Source organism: Dendrobates tinctorius, unplaced genomic scaffold, assembly GCF_039654945.1.
Source record: "Dendrobates tinctorius isolate UK_male_01 unplaced genomic scaffold, ASM3965494v1 ptg000004l, whole genome shotgun sequence".
NCBI lineage: Eukaryota > Metazoa > Chordata > Amphibia > Anura > Dendrobatidae > Dendrobates > Dendrobates tinctorius.
In genome coordinates, this window is record NW_027361672.1 from 14,071,891 (window position 1) to 14,098,400 (window position 26,510).

General features: G+C 41.4%; 1 protein-coding gene across 1 annotated transcript in view; it reads right to left on the minus strand.

Annotated features, from left to right (window-relative positions):
- KCNG2 (potassium voltage-gated channel modifier subfamily G member 2) overlaps positions 1 to 26,510 on the minus strand; it is a 393,620-nt gene that overhangs the window by 6,287 nt on the left and 360,823 nt on the right. The gene's annotated exons all lie outside the window — the stretch shown is intronic.

Genomic DNA, 26,510 nt, shown 5'->3' on the forward strand with positions numbered 1-26,510 from the left:
CACTGAAAACAGATTTTACCCATAAGCTAAGAATTTTGAGAAGGAAAGATAAGTTTAGAAGAAAGAAGCAGATTTCTATTATATTTTTTATTTTTATTTTCACATGTTCTAGTAATCTATGAGAAAAATAAACGACAGTTACTCTTTAAGAGCTATGCAATGCTATGTATGCGTCTTCGTATCTCATTTTTACAATTGCTCCCTGACTCTTCTGTGCACACTTTTCATTTTTTAATGTTTAGATCCTGCATTTTTACAAGTCATTGGAGTGTGCAGCCTTATAGCAGCCTTCTGCATTCAGAGAGGTCCAGCTCAATGGTTCAATAAGTTTTTATTAAATATGAAATTTTAACAATTTCCAACTTAATGTTTCAAAATGTTCAGTGAAAAGAAACAAGTGGAATATAAGTATACATTACGTCATATACCTAAGGAGTAAAACATATCTTTCCACAACACTATATGATGTATTATAGAGTATATTGTAAATCACAAATGATGAGAAACACTATGAGTTAGGGAAGAGAGATGTGGGAAACACAACGGGAAAGGATAATACACTAGAGGGGATAAGGGAAAAACTTTTAAATAAATGGAAGGTGAGTTACTAGTTTTATCTCAGTAAAGAGTAGTTATCCAAATTTTAAATTCCAAGGAGCTTCTGAAGAAATTCCAAAGTAACCAAGACCTCATGTATTCATAAGATCCTGACTGGAGGCGGCTGTCTGAGACCACTAATTCCTCCATACCGATTAAGAAATCCATGGATTGAATCCATTCTAATCTGAAGGAAGGAACAGGTGACCTCCAATGTCAAGGAACGACTTGTCTTTTTGCTGCTAAAATATTCTAAGTAAACCTTTTTATATGGACAAGCTTGGGTTTGGAAGTACTGAGAGTAATGCTGCTTCAGGTGTGTTATGGAGAGTTATACCAAATAGTTAATTAAAGAGGTCACAAAATGGCATCCCATAATTTACGAATTCAAGGAAAAGACCACAACATATGGGTCATGGTACTTACAGCTGATTCAGATCTCCAACGTCTGTCCCCGGTGGACGCAATCTGGGATCAGCTCAATAATTTATAAAAATTCATAATAATCATTTATAAACTATAAATTTGTGTTTTACCAATATCGCTAAGACATTATAGTGCAGAAATCTTTAATTTTCAGGAAAACAAATATAGAAGCAAGAAAGGAAAGTCGCTAGCTAATGACAAGTAAAAGTAGATTATTAAATGATTTAGCCTATGCCGTGTAAACATCCGGTATGACCCATTGAAGAGGACGTACATGCTGGATAGGATGATTTAGCAACACATGCCCTCAATGTCCATACTTCTTGTAATTTACTCTTTTTTCCTTTATTTTCAGTTTCAGCAGTGTAATTGAATTATTTGACCAGGAAAAGATCCATAAATCTATACTAAATGTGATTTCAATGTGATCGTTTCTTATTTGTTATATACTGTAATAGACCAACTAGCGTCTTGATGCAAACTCTGCACCAACTTTTTTCTCTAATAAGTCCAAATAAAAATGGTGGCCTTGCAATTTTTTTTATGTGTCCTGAAAATGTCAACTTTGTTCATTATACACTTTGAGTTAGAGTACTGTATCCAGAACCAAAAATGTCACACGTCAGGTTTGTATGTGACCTAGCAGTTCCAAGTTTAGAAAGCTCAGGTAAATCTTCAGACTGATGAAAATTGGTGAGACAGAGAAGGTCACATGGAAAAATCGCTGATAGACACTATCATATACACCTCTGTTGGGGCAGTATACCAGCATTGCTTTTCTACCTGATAGGTATATAGCGAAACAATCTGAGTGATCTGTCATCCTGCCAGTGACTTGATGAGCGGAATACATTGATATGATGTGTGTAGCATCTATACATTTTCCGCTCAAAGGTCTTGTACTAAATTTTATACCACTATGTGCAGAAATATATACACAGGTCACCTCCATCCTGCAGCAACACCAGTATAAAACAAAAATACAATATTATAAGGAGTATACATTTTGTCAAAACTGAATAAAAAGCCAAGAATATTAGACATCTCAGGATCTCGGAAGTTTCAGATTAGCTTCTTTTTACATTTACAATGCAACTGAACATATTTTAACCAGGTTCAACACCTTATATGTGGCATAAAGTCAGATGCCCAAATAGTAGGAATTTGTGATTTGGATGTACCTGATGTAATACATTAAAGGGATTTCTCTTGTATACAGTAGGTACGGAAAGTATTCAGACCCCTTTAAATTTTTCACTCTTTGTTTCATTGAAGCCATTTGGTAAATTCAAAAAAGTTCATTTTTTTTCTCATTATCCCCTTTACCCCCAAGGGTGGTTTGCATGTTAATGACAAGGCCAATTTTTACCTTTCTGAACACTGTCCCTTTAGGAGTTAATAACTCTGGAACGCTTCCATGGATCTTGGTGATTCTGACAATGTTTTTTGTGACATATTGTACTTCATGATAGCGGTAAAATTTCTTTGACATTACTTGCATTTATTTGTGAAAAAAAAGGAAATTTGGTGAAAATTTTGAAAATTTAGCAATTTTCCAACTTTGAATTTTCATGCCCTTGTATCACAGGAATATGTCACAAAAAATACTTAATAAGTAACATTTCCCACATGTCTACTTTACATCAGCACAATTTTGGAACCAACATTTTTTTTGTTAGGAAGTTATAAGGGTTAAAAGTTAAACAGCAATTTCTCATTTTTACACCACCATTTTTTTAAGGGATGACATCACATTTGAAGTCACTTTGAGGGGTCTATATGATAGAAAATGCCCAAAATTCACACCATTCTAAAAACTGCGTGCTTCACAGGAATTTTTGGAATGTTTAAAAAAAATATGAACATTTAACTTTTTTTTCACAAAAAATTTACTTCAGATCCATTTTTTTTAAAATTTTACTAAGGGTAACAGAAGAAATTGGACCCCAAAAGTTGATAAGCAATTTCTCATGAGTACGCTGATACCCCATCTATGCTGGTAAACCACTGTTTGGGTGCATGGCAGAGCTCGGAAGGGAAGGAGCGCCGTTTTACTTTTTCAACGCATAATTGGCTGGAATTAAGATCGGACGCCATGTCGCGTTTGGGAGCCCCTGATGTGCCTAAACAGTGGAAACCCCCCATAAGTAATACTATTTTGGAAACTAGACCCCCTAAGGTACTTATATAGATGTGTGGTGAGCACTTTGAATCCCCAAGTGCTTCACAGAAGTTTATAACGTAGAGCCATAAAAATAAAAAATCATTTTTTCCACAAATGATTTTTTCCCCCCAATTTTTTATATTCCCTAGGGTAACAGGAGAAATTGGACCCCAAAAGTTGTTGTGCAATTTGTCCTGAGTATGCTGATACCCCATATGTGGGGGTAAATCACTGTTTGGGCGCATGGCAGAACTCGGAAGGGAAGGAGCGCCGGTTTACTTTTTCAATGCAAAATTGGCTGGAATCAAGATCGGATGCCATGTCACGTTTGGAGAGCCCCTGATGTGCCTAAACAGTGGAAACACCCCACAAGTGACACCATAGTGTGAACTACACCTCTCAATGAATTCATCTAGGGGAGCAGTGATCATATTGACACCATGGGTATGTCACATAATTTTATACCATTGGGCAGCCATGCAGAGAGACTCGGGAGGAATGGAGCGCTATTTGCCTATTCACATGAATGGGTCTGTGCATATGTCAGTGTGTTTCCACAGACCGTGTGTCCGTGGGAAAAACACGCTGACATGTCCATTTTTTAATATCAGCATGGGTCATAAAACATCCAGCACGTGTGCATACGCATAACACACATGGATGTCATCCATGTGACACGCATCGGTGCTGGGGAAGAAGTGTTACAGTAAGCGCTGTTCCCTGGCGCAGGGTGATGAACACAGCTCTCATCATTCTGCCATGTTTGTGCCGATCGCTGGCAGATCAGGGGAGAATGATGAGAGCCGTGTTCAGCACCCGGCGCCGGGGAACAGGGCTTACTGTAAGGTTTCTTCCATGGCGTCCGTCCTTGTAGTACCGATGCAGCACACGCATGCCACACGTGTGCCGCAAGTAATACAGACACTGACATCTCCGGTACTGGAAATGTCAGGACGTGTGAAAGAGGCCTTATACCGGGTTTTTAAGTTTGGCTGCTGTCACACACTAAAAGACGCTTTTTATTGCAAAAAATAGTTTTTGCATCACCATATTTTGAGAGCTATAATTTTTCCAAATTTTGGCCCACAGAGTCATGTTGGTCTTGTTTTTTGTGGGACGAGTTGACGTTTTTATTAATACCATTTTCAGGCACATATCAATTTTTGGTCGCTTTTTATTCTGATTTTTGGGAGGCAGAATGAACAAAAAACAAAAATTCATGAATATCTTTTTGGGGGCTGATTATACTGTTCTGTGTGTGGTAAAATTGATAAGGCAGTTTTATTCTTCAGGTCAGTATGATTACAGCAATACCTCATTTATATCTTTTTTATCTTTTGGCGCTTTTATACAATAAAAAATATTTTATATAAAAAATTATTATTTTTGCATCGCTTCATTCTGAGAACTATAACTTTTTTATTTTCCGGTGATGGAGCAGTATGGGGGATTGTTTTTTGTGGGACAAGATGATGTTTTCAGCGGTACCATGTTATTTATATCCGTCTTTTTGATCACGTGTTATTCCACTTTTTCTTCGGCGGTATGATGATAAAGCATTGTTTTTTGCCTTTTTTATGGTGTTCACTAAAGGGGTTAACTAGTGGGACAGTTTTATAGGTCGGATCATTACGGATGTGGCGATACCAAAATATATGTACTTTCATTGTTTAGATTTTTTTTCATTCAAATATTTATTTAGTGATAGAATAAATATTGTTTTATTATTATTTTTTAATATTGATTTTATTATTTTTAAAAAAATATTTTTACAATTATTGAAAATTTTTATTTCTTTATTCTAACTTTTACACTTTGTCCCACTATGGGACAATCATTTATTGCAGGCTGATCGCTTCTATAGCATGCAGATGAAGCATCTGCATGCTATAGAAGCTGTCAGCGCTGCACTCAGTGCACACTAACCTGAGAGACTTTGTCATACACTGCGCATGACAGGAAGTTTCTTAGCTCTGATAACCTGGATGTTATCATGACAACATCGGGTTACCACGGTGGCGATCAGGACCCCGTGTCACGCCGCAGGGTCTCCGATCCATAGGCAGTGGCACTGTCAGCCCTCTGCCTGCTCCCGAAATGCTGCGACCGTGTTCAATCGCAGCATTTCAGGAGTTAAAGTGCCGGGAGCAGTCTGTGACCACTCCTGGCACTTAGTGCCGGGTGTCAGCTGTGAGAATCAGCTGACACCCGGCTGCGATTGGCCGCACACCTTCTGTGTGCGCAGCCGATTGCTATGATGAACTATACCATCCATGGTCAAATTGTGCAGGTCACATGGATGGTACAGTACGTCACATGGCAGAAACGGGTTAATGTACACTCTCTGCACCCCATCTTGACTGAAAAAACAAATGTAGAAATTGATACAAATTTATTAAAAAAGAAAAAATGAAATATCACATGGTCATAAGTATTCAAACCTTTTGCTCAGTAGTAAGTAGAAGCACCCTTTTTGAGCTAGTACAGCCATGAGTCTTCTAGGGAATGATGCAACAAGTTTTTCACACCTGGATTTGAGGATCCTCTGTCATTCTTCCTTGCAGATCCTCTCCAGTTCTGTCAGATTGGATGGTGAATGTTGGTGGACAGCCATTTTCAGGTCTCTCCAGAGATTCCCAATTGGGTTTAGGTCAGGGCTCTGGCTGGGCCAGTCAAGAACGGTCACAGAGTTGTTTAGAAGCCACTCCTTTGTTATTTTAGCTGTGTGCTTAGGGTCATTGTCTTGTAGGAAGATGAACCTTCGGCCAAGTCTGAGGTCCATAGCACTCTGGAAGAGGTTTTCATCCAGGATATCTCTCTGTACTTGGCTACATTCATGTTTCCTTCAATTGCAACCAGTCACCCTGTTCCTGCAGCTCAAAAACACCCACAGAGCATGATGCTGCCACCACCATGTTTCACTGTTGGGACTGTATTGGGCAGGTGCCTGGTTTTCTCCACACATACCACTTAGAATTATCACCAAAGTTTTTTCTTCATCTCCTCAGAACAGAGAATTGTATTTCTCATAGACTGGGAGTCCTTCATATGTTTTTTTTTTTTTTTTTTAGCAAACTCTATGCAGACTTTCATATGTCTTGCACTGAAGAGAGGCTTCCGTCGGGCACTCTGCCATAAAGGCCCGACTGGTGGAGGGCTACAGTGATAGTTGACTTTGTGGAACTTTCTCCCATCTTCCTACTGCATCTGTGGAGCTCAGCCACAGTGATCATGAGGTTCTTCTTTACCTCTCTCTCACCAAGGCTCTTCTCCCACAATTGCTCAGTTTGGCTGGATGGCTAGGTCTAAGAAGCCTTCTGGTGGTCCCAAACTTGTTCCATTTAAGGATTATGGAGGCCACTGTGCTCTTAGGAACCTTGAGTACTGCAGAAATTCTTTTGTAACCTAGGCCAGATCTGTGCCTTGCCACAATTCTGTCTCTGAGCTCCTTGGTCAGTTCCTTTGACCTCATAATTCTCATTTGGTCTGACATGCACTAGGAGCTGTTAGGTCTTATATAGACAGGTGTGTACCTTTCCAAATCAAGTCCTATCAGTTTAATTAAACACAGCTGGACTCCAATGAAGGAGTAGAACCATCTCAAGGAGGATCACAGGGAACTGGAAAGCATGTGACTTAAATATGAGTATCTGAGCAAAGGGTCTGAATACTTATGACCATGTGATATTTCAGTTTTTCTTTTTTAATAAATTTGCGAAAATGTCTACATTTATGCTTTTTTTCAGTTAAGATGACTTGCAGAGTGTACATTAATGAGAAAAAAATGAACTTTTTTGAATTTATCAAATGGCTGCAATGAAACAGAGTGAAAAATTTAAAGGGGTCTGAATACTTTCCGTACCCACTGTACATTCGAACCCTCCACAAAACAGGATTTGAAGGTATGTGCTGACAGGGCCATAAACTACACTGCTCAAAAAACATAAAGGGAACACTTAAACAACAGAATGTAACTCCAAGTAAATCAAACTTCTGTTAAATGAAACTGTCCACTTAGGAAGCAACACTGATTGACAATCAATTTCACATGCTGTTGTGCAAATGGAATAGACAACAGATGGAAATTATTGGCAATTATCAAGACACCCTCAAAAAAGGAATGGTTCTGCAGGTGGGGACCACAGACCACAGCTCAGTACCAATACTTTCTGGCTGATGTTTTGGTCACTTTTGAATGTTGGTTATGCTTTCACACTTGTGGTAGCATGAGACCGACTCTACAACCCACACAAGTGGCTCAGGTAGTGCAGCTCATCCAGGATGGCACATCAATGCGAGCTGTGGTTTGCTGTGTCTGTCAGCGTAGTGTCCAGAAGCTGGAGGCGCTACCAGGAAACAGGCCAGTACACCAGGAGACGTGGAGGGGGCCATAGGAGGGCAACAACCCAGCAACGGGACCGCTACCTCTGCCTTTGTGCAAGGAGGAACTGGAAGAGCACTGCCAGAGCTCTGAAAAATGACCTCCAGCGGGCCACACATGTGCATGTGTCTGCAAACGGTTAGAAACCGACTCCATGAGGATGGTCTGAGTGCCCGACGTCCACAGATGGGGGTTGTGCTCACAGCCCAACACTGTGCAGGACGTTTGGCATTTGCCACAGAACACCAGGATTGGCAAATTCGACACTGGCGCCCGCTTCACAGATGAAAGCAGGTACACACTGAGCACATGTGACAAACGTGACAGAGTCTGGAGACACCATGGAGAGCAATCTGCTGCCTGCAACATCCTTCAGCATCACCGGTTTGGCATTGGGTCAGCAATTGCGTTGGGTGGCATTTCTTTGGAGGGCTGCCCAGCCCTCCATGTGCTCACCAGAGGTAGCTTGACTGCCATTAGGTACCGAGATAAAATCCTCACACCCCTTGTGAGAACATATGCTGAGCGATTGGCCCTGGGTTCCTCCTAATGCAGGACAATGTCATACCTCATGTGGCTCGAGTGTGTCAGCAGTTCCTGCAAGTTGAAGGCATTGAAGCTATGGACTGGCCCGCCCATTTCCCAGACCTGAATCCGATTGAGCACATCTGGGACATCATGTCCTGCTCCATCCACCAACGTCAAGATGCACCACAGACTGTCCAGGATTTGGTGAATGCTTTAGTCCAGGTCTGGTAGGAGATCCCTCATGACAACATCTGCTGACTCATCAGGATCATGCCCAGGCATTGTAGGGAGGTCATACAGGCATTTGGAGGCCACACACACTACTGAGCATATTTTCCTTGTCATGAGGCATTTCCACTGAAGTTGGATCAGCCTGTAATTTGATTTTCCACTTTGATTTTGAGCATCATTCCAAATCCAGACCTCCATGGGATATTCATTTTGATTTACATTGATAATTGTTATGTTTTATTGTTCTGAACACATTCCACTATGCAATGAATAAAAATTTGCAACTGGAATATTTCATTTAGAGATATCTAGGATGTGGTATTTTAGTGTTGCCTTTATTTTTTTGAGCAGTGTATAATGGTGCCGACAAAACGAAGGTGCACTCTGACGTGCAGCAATTTTGGGTGTATATGCCTACTGGAGTCTAATACTCAGACACAGTATACTATGTGTGAGTTTCCGCCTCCCGTAAGCGTACAATCCCAAAAATGATGCACGGCGGAGCGCACATTCGCTCTGTCAGCACCATTATAGTCTATGGCCCCTCCCGTGCATACGCTCAAATCCCGTTTTGCAGAGGGTTTGGACCTAAGCCCCAACGGAGCCACTAACAGGTGCTTGAACACAGTGTGAAATCATCCTAAGTCTCCTCTCTGAATATGGCAAGCATGATATTTAGATCTCGTAATACAATTCTGCAGTCCAATTAACCTTTATTAATCCATATCTGTCATAATTCTGACCTTGATGTGTGCTGACTACAATGTGAAATGCAATATTCACAACAAGCACTTCAGGGAGTTGATAATATTATGCTACTACAGTATCTCTGAAAATACAAAAATAATCTCTAGGGTATAATAACAAGGCCAACTAATCATGACAGACTGTAGATAGCTGGAAGAATGTAATATTATCATGTAATTTACAGGCACAAAAAACGTAACAATACACACAAGAGACTGCAAGTGGGATATACACATTCTCCTCTTACTCTACTTGCAAATGTTCTATTCTGTACTCCACAAAATAAACAGATCCGTTATCTTTATACTGTACTTGTGTTCTACATTACAGAACAACACATCAATCCAATTGTGGTGGATCTCACACTTTGAATTTGGTATGAACAATTTTAGGCAGAAACCATGTTGGAATATGATAAAAAATGTATTTTTAAACCCTAATAGCACAGTACTTCTAATATATATATAATAGGTATAGCAATAATTCTGATAATTTGTTGGCAGTTGCAGCACTTGTTTTTCTACTTATTGTCAGAATCATATTGTTTTGGTCCAAATATTTACTAGACACATACAAATCATTCTCAGATGCCATTGTAAAATTCTAAAAGTGTAGCAAAAATGTTGCAAAAATTTCCTTTGTGGATTATTCAGGAACTGAAATCATTTCAATGTAACACCTGCACAGGGAACTGTCAGAGCAGCTACCGGCATACTGGAGCTTACAGACACTAAGAAGAGTTTTGCAGTGGCTGTTAAACAGGGACCTACAGACAATCGTTTTTCCCCTGAGTGGCAGTGGACTACAATTCCCAGGGACCCTTGTTTCAGTCAGATGACACGGCCTGTAAAGATAGGAGAGAGTGGATTGAAGGAGGAGGGACTTGGGGAGGGAGCTGATGAGAAAGTGAAAGTAAAGGCTCAGAGAGGAAGGAGCGTGGCAGCTTGTTATGAGAGACAGAGCGGTGTGGATCTGCATTCCTCTATACTGCAGAGTGTGGCGGCCCCCGCTGAGATACCCGTGCTGCTGGAGAGAGCAAAGATCCGGAGAGTTCTGCCGGCACTCCCACCGCATAAAGGCCTAAATCCTGCCGCTCCCAGCTGGTGTCCAGAGAATCCTCCGACCGTTTGAGACACACAGTGAGTGCCCTTCTGAGACTTGTGGTTCTACCAGCGCTATTTACAGTGAGTACACTACAACAGTGAGTACATTGTTAGCTATAACAATTAATGACATCACACTTTCCCCAGTACCAGAAGTCCGCTGCCTCGGAGTAACCTTTGACTCTGCCCTGTCCTTCAAACTGCACATCCAAGCTCTTTCTACCTCCTGTCGCCTCCAGCTCAAACATATTTCCAGAATCTGTCCTTTCCTCAACCTTCAATCTAATAAAATGCTTGTGCTTGCCCTCATCATCTCCCGCCTTGACTACTGCAACATCCTTTTCTGTGGTCTCCCTGCTAACACCCTCACACTTCTCCAGTCCATCCTTAACTCTGCCGCCCGACTAATTCATCTCTCTCCTCGCTACTCCTCCGCTTCTCCCCTCTGCAAATCTCTTCACTGGCTCCCATTCCCTCAGCGTATCCAGTTCAAATTACTAATACTGACCTACATGGCCATCTATAACCTGTCTCTCCCATATGTCTCTGAACTAATCTCCCGATACCTTCCCTCACGTAATCTCCGGTTCTCCCAAGACCTCCTTCTCTCCTCCACACTTATTCGCTCCTCACCCAACCGCCTCCAAGACTTCTCCCGAATAGCCCCTATTCTCTGGAATTCTTTGCCCCAACAAGTTCAACTATCAACCACATTTGGATCCTTCAGACGGAACCTGAAAACCCACCTCTTCAAGAAAGCCTACAGCCTGCAATGACCCTGCTACCTCCTTCTCTCTCACCACTACCGGTGATATCACCTCAACCAACACCGGAACTGCTGCAACCCACCAACCTACTCACTCCTTCCCCACCATCCTGTAGCATGTAAGCCCGAAAGGGCAGGGTCCTCTCTCCACTCTGTATCAGTCTGTCATTGTTAGTTTGTTTACGGTAAGTGTGATCTGTAATTTGTATGTAACCCCTTCTCATGTACAGCACCATGGAATCAATGGTGCTATATAAATAAATAATAATAATAACCCAGACTATTGATAGTAATATTCATCTAAGTGCACCCACGGTTCTACTTTGCGCACCAACATCCGCGGCGACTGGGCCCCAACGTTTGGACTGAGTGAATACAAAAGAGGGGGAACCTGCTACGCTATATTTGCAGGGTCGGAGTAAAAGTAGACTGTGATGTGTATATGACTTTTATAGAGCACCGTTAATTGTATTGTATGTTATTCTTTTAAACCCACCTCAATTCTGCTACATAGCAATAAATCTGTTAAACGGTTTTACTCCTGTTCCCTGAGTGTGTGTACTGAGCTGTGGCAGGGGTTTCCCGAATCAGCCCCTGGCAGTAGATAACTGTCCTTCTACAGACCCAGAGAGAGAGAGCTCCAATCAAGATTCGGGTGGAGGCATAGCACCCTACTTTAGAGAGGTGAGAACCACCATAACACCCAGTGTACCGTGGTAGCCCTTAAAGGGGTGTTACATCAATATTTAGTTAAATTAGTTGATGTTTACCTGTCCTGACTTTGGCATTGGACTTTCCTAACTTCCCCTATGCAGTCTTCCTTTGTGCTAATCCATGCCAAATTATTATTCTAACCAGCAATCTCCTCTTATGTCACCCAAGGTCCTTTATGCTCAGGCAACTGTTTGCTGCCCGAATAATGAAGCATTACTGCATTCTGCTTCCAGAAGGTAAGCCATACTTCCCACTTTGTTCTGCTCCAAGCCAGCTGATTTTCTCTTCATCTGCTCCAGACTGTTCCTGCAGCCATATGCTATTACAAACTCACTGTTCCATTCCTTGTGCTGTTCACACCTTCAACTCTGCTGAAACAAGGTACCCAATTTCCAGTCCATGTCAGCTATCCTGGTACAGTTTGCATCCTCAACTCTGCTGTGTCAATTTACCTTATAATAAGTTCATTTCAGCAATCCTGTTGCTGTTCATACTCACAACTCTACTGTTTCTATGTGTGACTGCACTACTGCCACAAAGTTCCTGATTGCCTACTAGTGATGAGCGAGTGTACTCGTTACTCGAGATTTCCTGAGCATACTCAGGTGATCTCCAAGTATTTGGATGTGCTCGGAGATTTAGTTTCTGTCGTCGTAGCTGCATGATTTGCGGCTGCTAGACAGCCTGAATACATGTGGAGATTGTCTGTTAGGAAATCCCCACATGTATTCAAGCTGTCTAGCAGCCGCAAATCATGCAGCTACGGCGACAGAAACAAAATCTCCGAGCACATCCAAATACTTGGAGATCACCTCAGCAAGCTCAGAAATCTCGAGTAATGAGTATACTCGCTCGTCATCACTATTGCCTACACATCTTTGGGTTCCTGTGCTGTCCTCTCATTAGACTGCCACTTTCTAATGCTTCCAGCCCTGTTTGTCCATCTAACATCCATCATACCCAGTTTTACTGGTCTTTGCTGTTTGACTTTTCCAGTTCATTACATGATCACCTCTGGATCAGTGCTGCTCAACCTGACCTATGACTTAAAGAGAATCCACTTCACCAGGTCAGCTCATAACAAGCATGATAAGATTTTACACATACATTAACTTGTCTTCTGATCCCCCAAAAATGAGACCTTATCTATTTATGTAAAAAAAAAACTTTTAAAAGAACTCTACACAGATATTGCATGAAGAAAACATTTAAAGGAAACCTGTCACCAGGTTTGGCCGACAGGAGTTACGGCCACCGCCTTCCAAGGCTGATATACAGCATTCTATAATGCTGTAGATAAGCCCCCGATCTGACCTGAAAGAGAAGAAAAATAAGTTTTATTATACTCACCCGGGGGGGCGGTCCAGTCCGATATGTGTTGCAGGTCATGGTCCAGCGCCTCTCATCTTCTTGCAATGCCGCCTTCCTGCTTGTTTCATAGGTCGTCAGCCTCGCACTCCTGTAAAGACATACTTACCCGCCCTGTTGAGGGCAGAGGAAAGTACTGCAGTGTGCAGGCCCTGAGAAAGTTCAGAGAGGCCCAGCACCTGCGCACTGCAGTACTTTCCTCTGCCCTCAACAGGGCAGGTAAATATGCCTACGCAGGAGCGCGATGCTGGTGAGCCATGATGCAAGCAGGAGGGCGGCTTTGCAAGAAGATGAGAAGCGCCGGACCAGGACCTGCGACATCCATTGGACTGGACAGCTCCCCGGGTGAGTATAACAAAACTTATTTTTCTTCTCTTGCAGGTTGGATCGGTGGCTTATCTACAGCATTATTCCCCCCTGTGAGCTCCGCTGATCGCGTGTGACATACTATTCTGTCCATGGAACTTAAGTCCCAGGTCACATGGACGGAATAGTACGTCCAATGTAAGGAAGGGATTAAATCCCTCAATACTGTCCTTTTGTATTTAACACCTTAAGAACCGAGCCACTTTGTATGATAATGACTAAGCCTCATTTTTTTAAAATCTAACCAGTGCCAAATTTTACAATTTCGACTAGTGTCAGTTTATGTGGTAATAATTCTGTAACGCATCAACGGATCCTATTGATTCTGAGAATGATTTTTTTGTGACACATTGTACTTCATGATTATGGTAACATTTATTTGATATGACTTGAATTTATTTGTGAAAATGTTGGAAATTTGGTGAACATTTTGAAAATTTCACAATTTTCAAACTTTTAATTTTGTGCTCTTAAATAAGAGATATATGCCACACAAACAAGTTAATAAATAACATTTTCCAAATATCTACTTTACATCAGTACAGTTTTTTAAAAAAATTTTTTTGATAAAAAGTTAGAAGGATTAAAAGTGGATCAGCGATTTTTCATTATTCCAACAAAATTTATAAAACCATTTTTTAAGCACCGCATTACACTTCAATTGACTTTGGGGGGGCGTATATGACAAATACTTAAAAGTGACACCATTCTAAAAACTGCACCCCTCAAAACCACATTCAAAAAATGTATTAACCCATCAGGTGCTTCACAGAAATTACTGCAATGTGGAAGGAATTTTACACAATATTATGCAGTGAAGAAAAAAATACAGAAAAAAATACATTCTTACCACAAAAATTTAGTTTTAGCCCCAAATTTTACATTTTCACAATGGGAAATGGGATAAAATTTCACCTAAATATGTCACACAATTTCTGATGAATGTGAAATACCCCATATGTGGCTGTACTCTACTTCTTAGCCATACGGCGAGACTCAGAAAGAAAGGCGCAGCATTTGCCTCCTGGTGTGCAGATGTTCCTAGAATAGTTTGCAGACTCCATATACAGAGCCCCTAAGTGCTAGAAGTGCAGAATACCCCCTTCAAGTGGAAATTATACCCCTGTCTAACATGTGGACACTAAATGTGGTTTAGGTATACTGTGGTGCTCCGAAGGGAGGAGTGCCTTTCCTAACAATGATAGTGAACACGCTATAAGGGCGGTTTCACACGTCCAGATAATTCCGGTACCGGAAAAACCAGTACCGGAGCTATCCATGTGTCCGTGTGCCGCATCAGGACCACACGGCCGTCCGTGAGCACGGAGAACTGTGTGAACAGTTCTCTGTGTGCAGCACGTGTTGCGGGCCGTGTGTCCGTATTAAAACGGACATGTCTCCGTGTTTTGCACACGGACACACGGCCCGTGAAAAACCGCTGACATCTGCATAGACCCATTCATTTGAATGGGTCTACATGTGTCAGTGTCTCCGGTACATGAGAAAACTGTCACTACATGTACCAGAGACACTGACGTGTGAAACTGGCCTTATACTGTCCTCATACACGTTAGCAGGGTGTGCAATGAGACATGTAGCTAAACCCCCTGTCTTCTTTAAGAAAAATAGGCTGTAAAATTGTAAACTTCTTTTATTGATTGCAGATGTGACAGGAAAGGGTGAAACTATAGGATGCAATAACAGGAGAATTTCAGAATATATAACTGCACAGAGCAGAAAATACAGATAGTCTGCAATACAAAGTAACATGAGGTAATACATAGGTACCATGAGGTAATACATAGCTGATGATTACCTATTTAATACAACAACGTAATAAACACAGGATTATAACACCTAGATAGTGCTTACCGACTATGCTTAGAGGAGGCTGTTTAAGAAGCATGAAGAACACGAATGATGTAGTTTCTCCTAAGACATATGGAGGGATAACAGTTGCTGTTCCCCTCATAGTGTCATAAACAAGACTATGATGTAACAAGAGCAATTCCCACAATACATTGCAAATTAAACTAGAATCTATGCATTAAACGGCCAGCAGGTGGTGCTGTTACCTTACAGTATGAAATATATGAAGGATTAATACACACAAAAAAATGACTTTCTAGACAGCAATTATATGGCTGGACAGAACACTCCCCGCTTGACGTCAGCCAACGTCACTATTGTGTTTATTGGACGAGAACAGCAGAACGAGTTCCCCTACTGGCCTGAGGAACAATTTGTTTTCCTATTTTTACTTCCACCTTACGTACGATTCCATCCTTACTTGGGAATGTCTGGGTAATGAGACCTAATGGCCATTCATTTCTCCGAGACTGACAGTCTTTCATTAGTACTATATCGCCAGGCTGGAGGTTAGGCTTGCTGGTTTGCCACTTTCTCCTCTGTTGCAGAGTAGGCAGGTACTGTTTTTTCCACTTGTCCCAAAAGACATTGGAGAGACTCTGTACTTGTCTCCATCGACTCCTGTAATGGTCTTTAACATTAAATTCTCCAGGTGGAGAGTAATTAGGGTCGGTCTTCTGCGTAAGCAGCAGGCCTGGGGTGAGAACAATTGGGTCATCAGGATCACTGGAAATTGGAGTCAACGGTCTGGCATTTATGATGGCTGACACTTCGGCCATGAATGTTGTCAAGCTTTCGTGTGTCAGTCTTGCAGATCCTTCCTGTAAGAAGATTGAATTCTCCTTGCGACACCCATCATTCTCTCCCATACACCTCCCATGTGTGAAGAATGTGATGGGTTAAAAGTCCAAGTACAGCCATGTACACTTAGGTATTTTTCTACGTCCTTCATATCCAAGTTGGAAGAGAGTTGCCGTTCTCTTGCTGCTCTGAGTTTCCTCAGAACACAATCTTTTGGTATTGGTCGTTGATTTGTTAAACAGTCGATTTCTTTGGCATAGTTTTCCCGTTGTACAGCTCGGATAATTATATTCTTCGACTGTTCTAGCTGTAGAGCTGTGTGGACGTGTTTACCATGGTGCCAGTGGTCCTCAATGTCTTGAAGTGTAGGTGCTAACTCTGTATGACAGTTCTTACATAACTTCTCCATGAAGGTTAAGAAATGGTCTTTCATCTTTGGTCTACTACAGAAGCTGTGCATGAGGGAGACAAAGTGTTTGTAAACTTGTTCTCTGTTTTTAGGCAAGCATTGTCTTTGAGACTTGAAGGGTAGAGATGCAATCCAGCTCTTCGTTTTGTCCTGCACCATTCCTTGCTCCATCATCTCTAGAAACAGTCTATCTTCAAATGACATTGCTGTACTATTATCTTCTTTGTCTTGCGGAAGACTGTACACCCAAGGTGATCTTGGTTGCAATTCTGAATGCAATCATCATTGGCACGACTCGCTAAGATACTTGGTGCTGAAGTGCTGTGTAGCAACTCCTTTATGAAGTAGTGATTTTCACATGGTTGAAGGAGAGAGAGATCAAGCGTACTGGTAAGCATGTTGTTAACCACTGTCGGTTTGTGTGCTTCTCCTAAACAGTCCTCTCCTACAATGACCCACCCAAGGTCGAGTCTCTGGGTATATGGAGCATTGTGAGAGCCATTGATATGCTGCCTAACCTTGTGGACTCGTAGAATATCTCTCCCAAGGAGCAAGACTATTTGAGCCTCTGGGTCAAGGTTAGGAATCAGGCGTTCTATACGCTTCAGATGAGGATGATACGATGCCACTTCAGGCGTAGGTATCTGTGACCTGTTGTCAGGAATCTGGTTACATTCCAATATGGTTGGTAAGGGCAGACGCATTTCGCCATCTATAGACTCGACTACATAGCCTGTTGCTATCCTACCAGTTGTCTCTACTATACCGGCACAAGTTTTCAAAGAGTAGGGCGCACTGGGTTCTCTGATGTTAAAGCTATCAAAGAAGGCAGACTTGGCTAATGACCTGTTACTCTGATCATCTAAAATCGCGTATACTTTGATGGCTTTGTCCTTTTCGTCTGCCGGGTAGACTCTCACTAGGAAAATTTTAGAGCAGGACTTGTACACTTAGAAGTAATGGCTGGAGTGTCAGTATTTGAGTCATTTAGCTCCCCGCTATGCTCTTGGGGCAAAGCATCCGATGGTGGTCCAGGGTGTAGAACTGAGTTATGTCCGGTGCTGTCAAATTCGGTACACCTTGCACTAACGTCACAGTCCCTGGCAAAGTGGGATGTTGAAGAGCAGCATTTGTAGCAGAGACGGTTCTCCTTAAGGAAGGCCTTCCTTTCCTCCAATGACTTTTCTCTGAAATCTCTGCAATTAAGGAATGTGGCTTCTTGTGTAAGGGACACTGCATGCTTGAGTCCTTGGATTTGTCTTCTCCTTGACCGGAGCTGAACTCTTTGCGAACTGAACCTGTGGAAGAAATGTTAGTTTTGTGGACCTCTACAGTTGTTCTACGAGGTTTACTAACAGAGTTATTGGCACATGACAGCATGAAATCAAAGCTAGGATCATTTCTAATTTTTGCTTGTTCTGAGACAAAATCTACAAACACATTGAATGGAGGAAATGGTACATTTAACACCTAGATAGTGCTTACCAACTATGCTTAGAGCATAAGAAGCATGAAGAACACGAATGATGTAGTTTCTCCTAAGACATATGGAGGGATAATGGCTGCTGTTCCCCTCACAGTGTCATAAACAAGACTATGATGTAACAGGAACAATTCACACAATACATTGCAAATTAAACTAGAATCTATGCATTAAACGGCCAGCAGGTGGTGCTGTTACCTTACAGTATGAAATATATGAAGGATTAATACACACAAAAAAATGACTTTTTAGACAGCAATTATATGGCTGGACACAACAGGCCTAACTAGTGATGAGCAAGTATACTCGTTGCTCGGGTTTTCCCGAGCATGCTCAGGTGATCTCCGAGTATTTTGGCGTGCTCGGAGATTTAGTGCTTGTCGATGCAGCTGCATGTTTTGTGGCTGCGAGACAGGCTGAATACATGTGGGGATTGCCTGTTTGTTAGGAATTCCACACATGTATTCAGGCTGTCTAGCAGCCTCAAATCCTGCAGCTAAATCTCCGAGCATGCCAAAATACTCGGAGTTCACCCCAGCATGCTCAGGAAAACCTGAGCAACGAGTATACTCGATCATCACTAGCTATAACCCTAACCGGCTAATTATGGCCTAAAACCTTGGTCATAGTTATCTGAGCACACAAATCTGCAAGGGTACCCAAACTTCTGCATTGGCCCATTTTACTTATTGTAGTTTTTCAAATATAATAGTTGAAAATATATATATTTTTTCCAAAAATACAAAGGAAATTTGTTATCTGTAACTTTAGGCCTCTTAAAAATCATTTCATCTTCAACTTGCTTAACCTCTTCCTGACATATGCCGTACAAGTACGTCATGATTGGGAAGGACTTCCCGACCAATGCAGTACATGTACATCATGGCGATCACCGATGAGTGTCAGCTGACTCTGACAGCTAATACCCAGGTCTCATTGCCAGGAGCGGTGCCCCAAGGTTCCCTGCACTTTAATCCCCTAAATGCTGTGATCAGTGTTATACTTTCCTTCGTTAAATAAGATTTGGTTCAGGTGATCATCTAATCAGAAGAACTGACACTGGAATGGAATGGCTGTCAGACATGTAGAGAAGCTGATTTTTATAAGAATGTGCAGTGGTCTCTTAATTTTTGCCAGAGTATATACAGCTTTGGCAAAAATTAACTTCCAAATGTTCAGCTTGTCTGATTTTTCTCTTTATAGGTATATTTTTGAGCATAATGTAAATTTTTCTTTTAGTCTACAAACTTTTGACAACATGTCTCCGAATTTCCAAGCAATAAATTTTGATTTTTTTTTCTGAACAGGAGAAATGATCAAAATAAAAAAAACAAACAGTGCTTTCAGACCTCAAATAATGTGAAGAAAACAAGTTCATAATAATTTAGAAACAACAGTACTAATGTTTTAACTCCGGAAGAGTTCAGAAATCAATATTTTGTGGAATAACCATGATTTTTAGAAACAGCTTTCATGTGTCTTGGCATGCTCTCCACCAGTCTTTCACACTACTTCTGGTGGAAAAATGAAAGCAGTTCTTCTTTGTTTGATGGCTTGTTCCTGTCCATCATCCTCTTGACTACATTCCAGAGGTTTTCAATGGGGTGCAGGTCTGGAGAATGGGCTGTCCACGACAGGGTTTTGATGTGGTGGTCTCTTAATTTTTGCCAGAGCTGTATAGATATACCCATAAATAAATTTTATTATGAAAAGACAAAAAACAATAACGGTATGCATATTTGATATCGCTATGTCCGTAATGACCCGACCTATAAAACTGTTCCACTAGTTAACCCCCTTAGTGAACACTGCAAAAAAAAAGCAGCAAAAAACAATGCTTTATCATCATACCGCTGAACAAAAAGTGGAATAAAACGCAATCAAAAAGACAAATGTAAATAAAAATGGTATTGCTGACACAATTATCTTATCCCACAAAAATCAAGCTACAATACAGCTCCATCAGTTGAAAAAATAAAAAAGTTATAGCTCTCACATTAAAGGGATGCAAAAATAATTTTTTCTATAAAATAGTTTTTATTGTGTAAAAGCGCCAAAATATAAAAAAAGATATAAATGAGGCATTGCTGTAATTGTACTGACCTGAAGAATAATTCTGCCTTATCAATTTTACCACATGCGGAATGGCATTAAAAAAAACAAACAATTCCTGCAATGTTGTTTTTTGTTTTGTCTGCCTCCCAAAAATGAGAATAGAAAGCAAAGAAAAATATCATGAGTCCAAAAATTATACCAATAAAAACTTCTCCGGAAAAAACAAGCTCTCACATGACTATCAGCAGAAACATGTAAAAATTATACCTCTCAAAATATGGTGATACAAAAAAATAGTTTTTGAAAACATCAAAAGCGTCTTTTAGTGTGTGATAGCAGTCAAACATAAAAACCCAGTATAAATCTGGTATCGCTGTAATCACGTCGACCCGAAGAATAAAGTCGTCTAAACACTTATACCACACGAGGAACAGTGTAATAAATAAAAACAATTCTTCACCTGCTGTTCATTTGTTCATTCTGCCTCCCAAAGATCGCAGTAAGGCTTGGCTCACATTTATCCTGCGCTCTGCGCTGAGTGCTTACACCGGGGTTTCCATGTAATTCTCTGAAATATGGGATTCAGACGAAAACCCTGGCAGAAGATTCCATATAATGAGGCAGATGGAGGCACTGTGGATGCTGTCTGACCTATGATCCAGCGGTGTCCATCTTTTTATTAGACGTGCATAAAAGTGCTGTCGACCGATTTTCTGCACCTCTGAAAAATGGACGCATCTGAATAGAGGTCAGATGGAGTCCAGAGTAACTCTGTTGCCTTATTATAATGAATGGATCCCTCAAGAATTTCACCTGAATTACGTCACTCGAAAATTTAAAGCCATATAAGTGCTCAGCACAGAGCACCGGATAAATGTGATCCAAATTGTTATGTAAAATGTTCCCAATAAAAGCTATAACTCAATCCACAAAAAAAGCAAGTCCTCACTCATGTCCATCATCTGTTAATGGAAATATAGGTCTCCACAATACTGGTAGCAAAAAGGCTCTGGAAAAGTGAAATGGCCCTCACCACCCCAAAGGAAATTAAAAATTCAGCAAATTCTGTGCTCCCAAATCCAAATGCCCCCTCCCTTCTGAGCCCCAGTGTGCTTAATTCACATTTAGTCCACCTAATTTACAGGTGCATGAGCTGGACACAAAGTACTGGCTACTGCAATGGCGGTTTGCAATTTTCACTCAGTCACATCCACTGCTGCTTGTTTGTGGAAATCTCCCATGGAGTCAAAATCATCACGACACCTGGAGATAAATTCACAATGGGGTATAATTTCCAAAATAGGGTCACTTGATGGGGGATTCTGCTCTTCTAGTTCTTAGGGGCTCTGTTCATGTATTTGGCAAACTATTATAGAAAATTCTATGCTCCAGAATGCCTCCTGTATAACAGTACTGCTTAGCCAAACGGTGAGACTCGGGAGGTATGGAGCACTATTTACCAATAGCACTTCGTCCCTCCCGAATCTCGTCGTATGGCTAAGCAGTACTGTACAGCCACATTTGGGTAATTCTACATTCAGCAAAAATTATGGGACAAATTTTGATGCCATTTTTACCCATTTTGCCATGTGAAAATGTAAAATCTGGGGCTAAAACAAAATTTTGGTGGTGAAAATATAATTATTTTTTCTTCCTTGCCCAATGGTACAAAAATTCTGTCAATATGATCACTGCACCCCCTAGATGAATTCATTTAGAGGTGTGCCAATGTGACATGGCACCCTCAAACCATTCCAGCAAAGTCCGAACTCCAGTATGGCGTTTGTCTCAAAAGTAGTTTTCAACCACATATGGGGTATCAGCATACTCAGGAGAAATTGCACAACAAATTTTTTGTTCCATTTTCTCCTGCTATCCTTGTGAAAATAAAAAAAATGGGACTAAAACTGCTCTACGTTTATAAACTTCTGTGAAGCAGATGGGGTTCAAGGTGCCCATCACACATATACGTACATTCCTTGAGGGGTCTACTTTCCAAAATAGTGTCACTTGTGGGGTTCTTCCACTGTTTAGGCACATCAGGGACTCTCGAAATGAGACAGGACACCGGCAGACCATTCCATCAGTCTGCGTTCCAAAACGTCACTCTTTCCTAACCAAAAAAATGTTTCAAAAAGCGTGGTAATGTAAAAGTTGACATGTGGGAAATGTTATTTATTAACTATTTTATGTGATATTACTCTCTGATTTAAGGGAAAACATTTTTTTTGCAAAACTTCCATTCTTTTCACAAATAAACACTATCATAAAGTACAATATATCATATGAAACAGGAATCAGTGGGATTCATTAAAGCGTTACAGAGTTATTACCACATAAAGTGTATATCTTTGTACCGTGTTAGCCAGTGGATAGAAAAATATTCAGGATTGAGAGTCCTCAGTAGTTGATACCTTTTAATGGCTAACTGAAAAGATGGTAATACATTGCAAGCTTTCGAGACTACTCAGGTCTCTTCATCAGGCTAGACTAATACAAAATCTGAAGTCACATATTTATGCACAATACAGCCTAGAAAAAATGCAATAGATAAGACAAGTGACGTGAAGCAGAACTATCAATATGGGAGAGGGAGAAACATAAATATAAACATTGGACCAGTTCATAGATAAGGAGTCTGGATGTTTTATGGTCCTCTGATTGGGGTCTAGTTCTGTGTTGCCCCGCAAGGTTTTAAAAGGAAATTCCTTAATTGATGTAAAAAGACATAAATCCATGCGACACATTCATTCCAGCACTGAGAAATGTTCTGTATCCCTGATCACAGCAGCATGGATATGAAATTACTGGTATTGAAAGATACAGGAAAGATGTATATCTTTGTACCGTGTTAGCCAGTAGATAGAAAAATATTCAGGATTGAGAGTCCTCAGTAGTTGATACCTTTTAATGGCTAACTGAAAAGATGGTAATACATTGCAAGCTTTCGAGACTACTCAGGTCTCTTCATCAGGCTAGACTAATACAAAATCTGAAGTCACATATTTATGCACAATACAGCCTAGAAAAAATGCAATAGATAAGACAAGTGACGTGAAGCAGAACTATCAATATGGGAGAGGGAGAAACATAAATATAAACATTGGACCAGTTCATAGATAAGGAGTCTGGATGTTTTATGGTCCTCTGATTGGGGTCTAGTTCTGTGTTGCCCTGCAAGGTTTTAAAAGGAAATTCCTTAATTGATGTAAAAAGACATAAATCCATGCGACACATTCATTCCAGCACTGAGAGTGTCAAAGTTCGTCATAAATTTGTACTGGTATTGAAAGGTAACTTCACATCTCAGAGAGAGAGACGAGTTTGGGAGTACAAATTTATGACGAACTTTGACACTCTCAGTGCTGGAATGAATGTGTCGCATGGATTTATGTCTTTTTACATCAATTAAGGAATTTCCTTTTAAAACCTTGCGGGGGCAACACAGAACTAGACCCCAATCAGAGGACCATAAAACATCCAGACTCCTTATCTATGAACTGGTCCAATGTTTATATTTATGTTTCTCCCTCTCCCATATTGATAGTTCTGCTTCACGTCACTTGTCTTATCTATTGCATTTTTTCTAGGCTGTATTGTGCATAAATATGTGACTTCAGATTTTGTATTAGTCTAGCCTGATGAAGAGACCTGAGTAGTCTCGAAAGCTTGCAATGTATTACCATCTTTTCAGTTAGCCATTAAAAGGTATCAACTACTGAGGACTCTCAATCCTGAATATTTTTCACATAAAGTGTAAAATTTGGACTGGTCATGAAGGTGAAAACAGGCTAGGAGGTAAAGGGGGTAACTGTTCACAAGAACAGTAATTTTGACCAGGGGTACCCAAAATTTTACATGCCACTGTATTAATCCACACCGTTCTCCTGAGAAGCAAACACTCATTATGGTACTGCTCTCTAGCCATTTAGCAAAAAACCTACCTTTTGTTAAAGGCACAAATTTTAAATTTTGATTAAGCAGTCCAGAGCACACGTTGGCATTGTTTCTATGTTTTCATGCTTAGTTGCTCTTTTTCATGTCAAAATGTATGGCTTTTTGGCCACAATTCTCCCATGAATACTATGTCTGGCCAAAGCTATCTGAACAGAAGAGTTTTGAACTAAAGGGACTGATGGACAATTTCCAATTTTGAAGGGAAGTATGCATGATGCATCTTTAATCTGCTGGGCTAAGTTTGGTCAGCCACTGTGTCTGCAGTCCTCAACATTGCCTAATTCTTGGTGTATCTTCAATGGAGCTTGAACTACACATCTTGAAAGTCCAATCTGCTTTTAACTACCTTCTGTCTTGTTGCTGTGCTTAAGCCCCCGTTACACATAACGATGTCCCAGCGATCCCACCAACGATCCGACATGGATGGGATTGCTGGGACATGTTAGGCTGATCTTTGGTGAGCTGTCACACAGACACAGCCCCTCCAGCGATCAGGACCAGCGAGCAAGCTGGTTTCCAACGTAAACATCGGGTTTCTAAGAGCCGCGCGGCTCTTGGAAACCCAATGTTTATGTTGGATAAAAGCGTGCAGCGTCACAGATCGCTGGCTCCCGCTGCCACATGCAGCGATGTGCGCTGGCCAGCGGGAGACCAGCGATTAAAAAATGGCCCAGGACGATCCAGCACAATCAGCGATACCCGCAGGGGGGGGCGGTCACTGCTGGATGTCACACACAGTGATGTCGCTGGAGAGATCGCTGATGTGTCACAAAATCAGCGATATCGCCAGCGATATCGCTGTGTGTAATGGGGCCTTTAGTCTTGCCTTGATGAATGGCCTATACTCTCATGCTGATGGTCTGGTTATCTCCAACTGTGATGAACAACAGTGACTGGATCATATTTATGTTCCTCTGTGTCTCTATCAAACCACTACAGTGGCACAGCTTAAGGGTACCGTTACACCTAGCGATGCACCAGCGATCCCGACCAGCGATATGACGCGGTCAGGATCGCTGGTGCATCTCTAGGTGGTCGCTAGTGAGCTGCCACACAGGCAGATCTCACCAGCGACATCGCTGGGGACGGGGATCGCTACTTACCTGTCAGATGCGGCGATCCTGCGTCCTCCCGCCCGGCTCCACGCGTCGCTCGTCGTCACAGCAGGAAGCGCCGCAGGAAGTGGCCAACGAGAAATTATGCAGGAGCTTCTCGCGCGATCAGCAATAACCAGCGGGGGAGCCGGTCGGAGGTAAGTATCACATGTAATATCGGTGACTTTACAGCGATATTGCTAGCGATATCGCAGTGTGTAATGGGGGCTTAATAATGCTATCTAACACCTCCCACTTGCTAGTTAACTTGAGCTAAGTGCAACAATAACATTTTCTGGCAGTACACAGGACATGTTATATCACACAGCATGGCACAAGACAGGACATCTATTGAATAATAATGGTATTGCCTAACAAAGTCCAACGACATGAAGAACACCAAGTGGTAAATATTTTTTCTTTGCTACTTTTTTTTATTTACTGTATCTTCCAAGTGCAGACATTACTTAAGTGCAAAAAGGAAACATATATTCAACCCAAACAGGCAAGTATAACTGAGTCTTTGAAGAACATACTCCATCAGATCCATAATTCTATGAATAGTGGATACAGCAGAGACAGTTTCAATGTGTAACACAGCACACTCAAAATTTCTTAACACGGCATGTTGTGTTACTTCTCACAACTCAATATGGGATTCGTGGCAGCTCTGGTTCTGCTGAAAGTGAAATTTTGTTTTTTCGTTTTGGTACAGCAAAATTAATGCCTGTCTCTTGCTGGCTGCTCATCAGCTGATGATGGTTGGTAACCATTCCCTCCTTCCTTTAAATAGTCACATAACCCACCCATCAGCTGATTGTCTGTAATAGAGTTCTTCTATGCAGACCAGCTTGGGGTGTGGAGATCTCCTGTGTCGGTGGTGTTGCTGCTGTGGGAGTTCATATTCATGGTGTCATTTTTTTATGCTGCTGTGGAGCTTAGCAGAAGAGACTGAAGCTGAGTATTTCTTCCTTTTTCTTTATCTGTCCTGTGTTTGTCTCTTCACCTGTGTGTTAGCATCAGCAGTGGTGAGTCCAGTGTCCTTGCCAGCCAGTGCTCTACCCAGGGTACATTGAGGTGGCAATCAGGGACCAGGCTCGTGACAGTGGCAGGGGGGAAAGACCCACATAGGGCATTACGGGAGCTTAGGGACAGGCATAGGTTGGTGTCAGGAGGTGCTCCCTACTCCCTACCATTAGGGCCTTCCTCTCTCTTTTCCATCCGATGGTATTTGTATGCTACTCGTCCGCCGGACTTACCCATGTCCGAGCGTGACAGTTACATGTTGAAACTCTTTCTGCTGACTCCACTATTCATCGATGTTATAGCATTATGGAGCTGATGGAGGATCTTTTTAAAGACTCGGTTATTGCCTGTTCAGGGTGAGCATAATATGTTTGAATTTTGCACTTAAGGTTTTCCCACAAAGTTAATTTTAATCAACGTTTTAA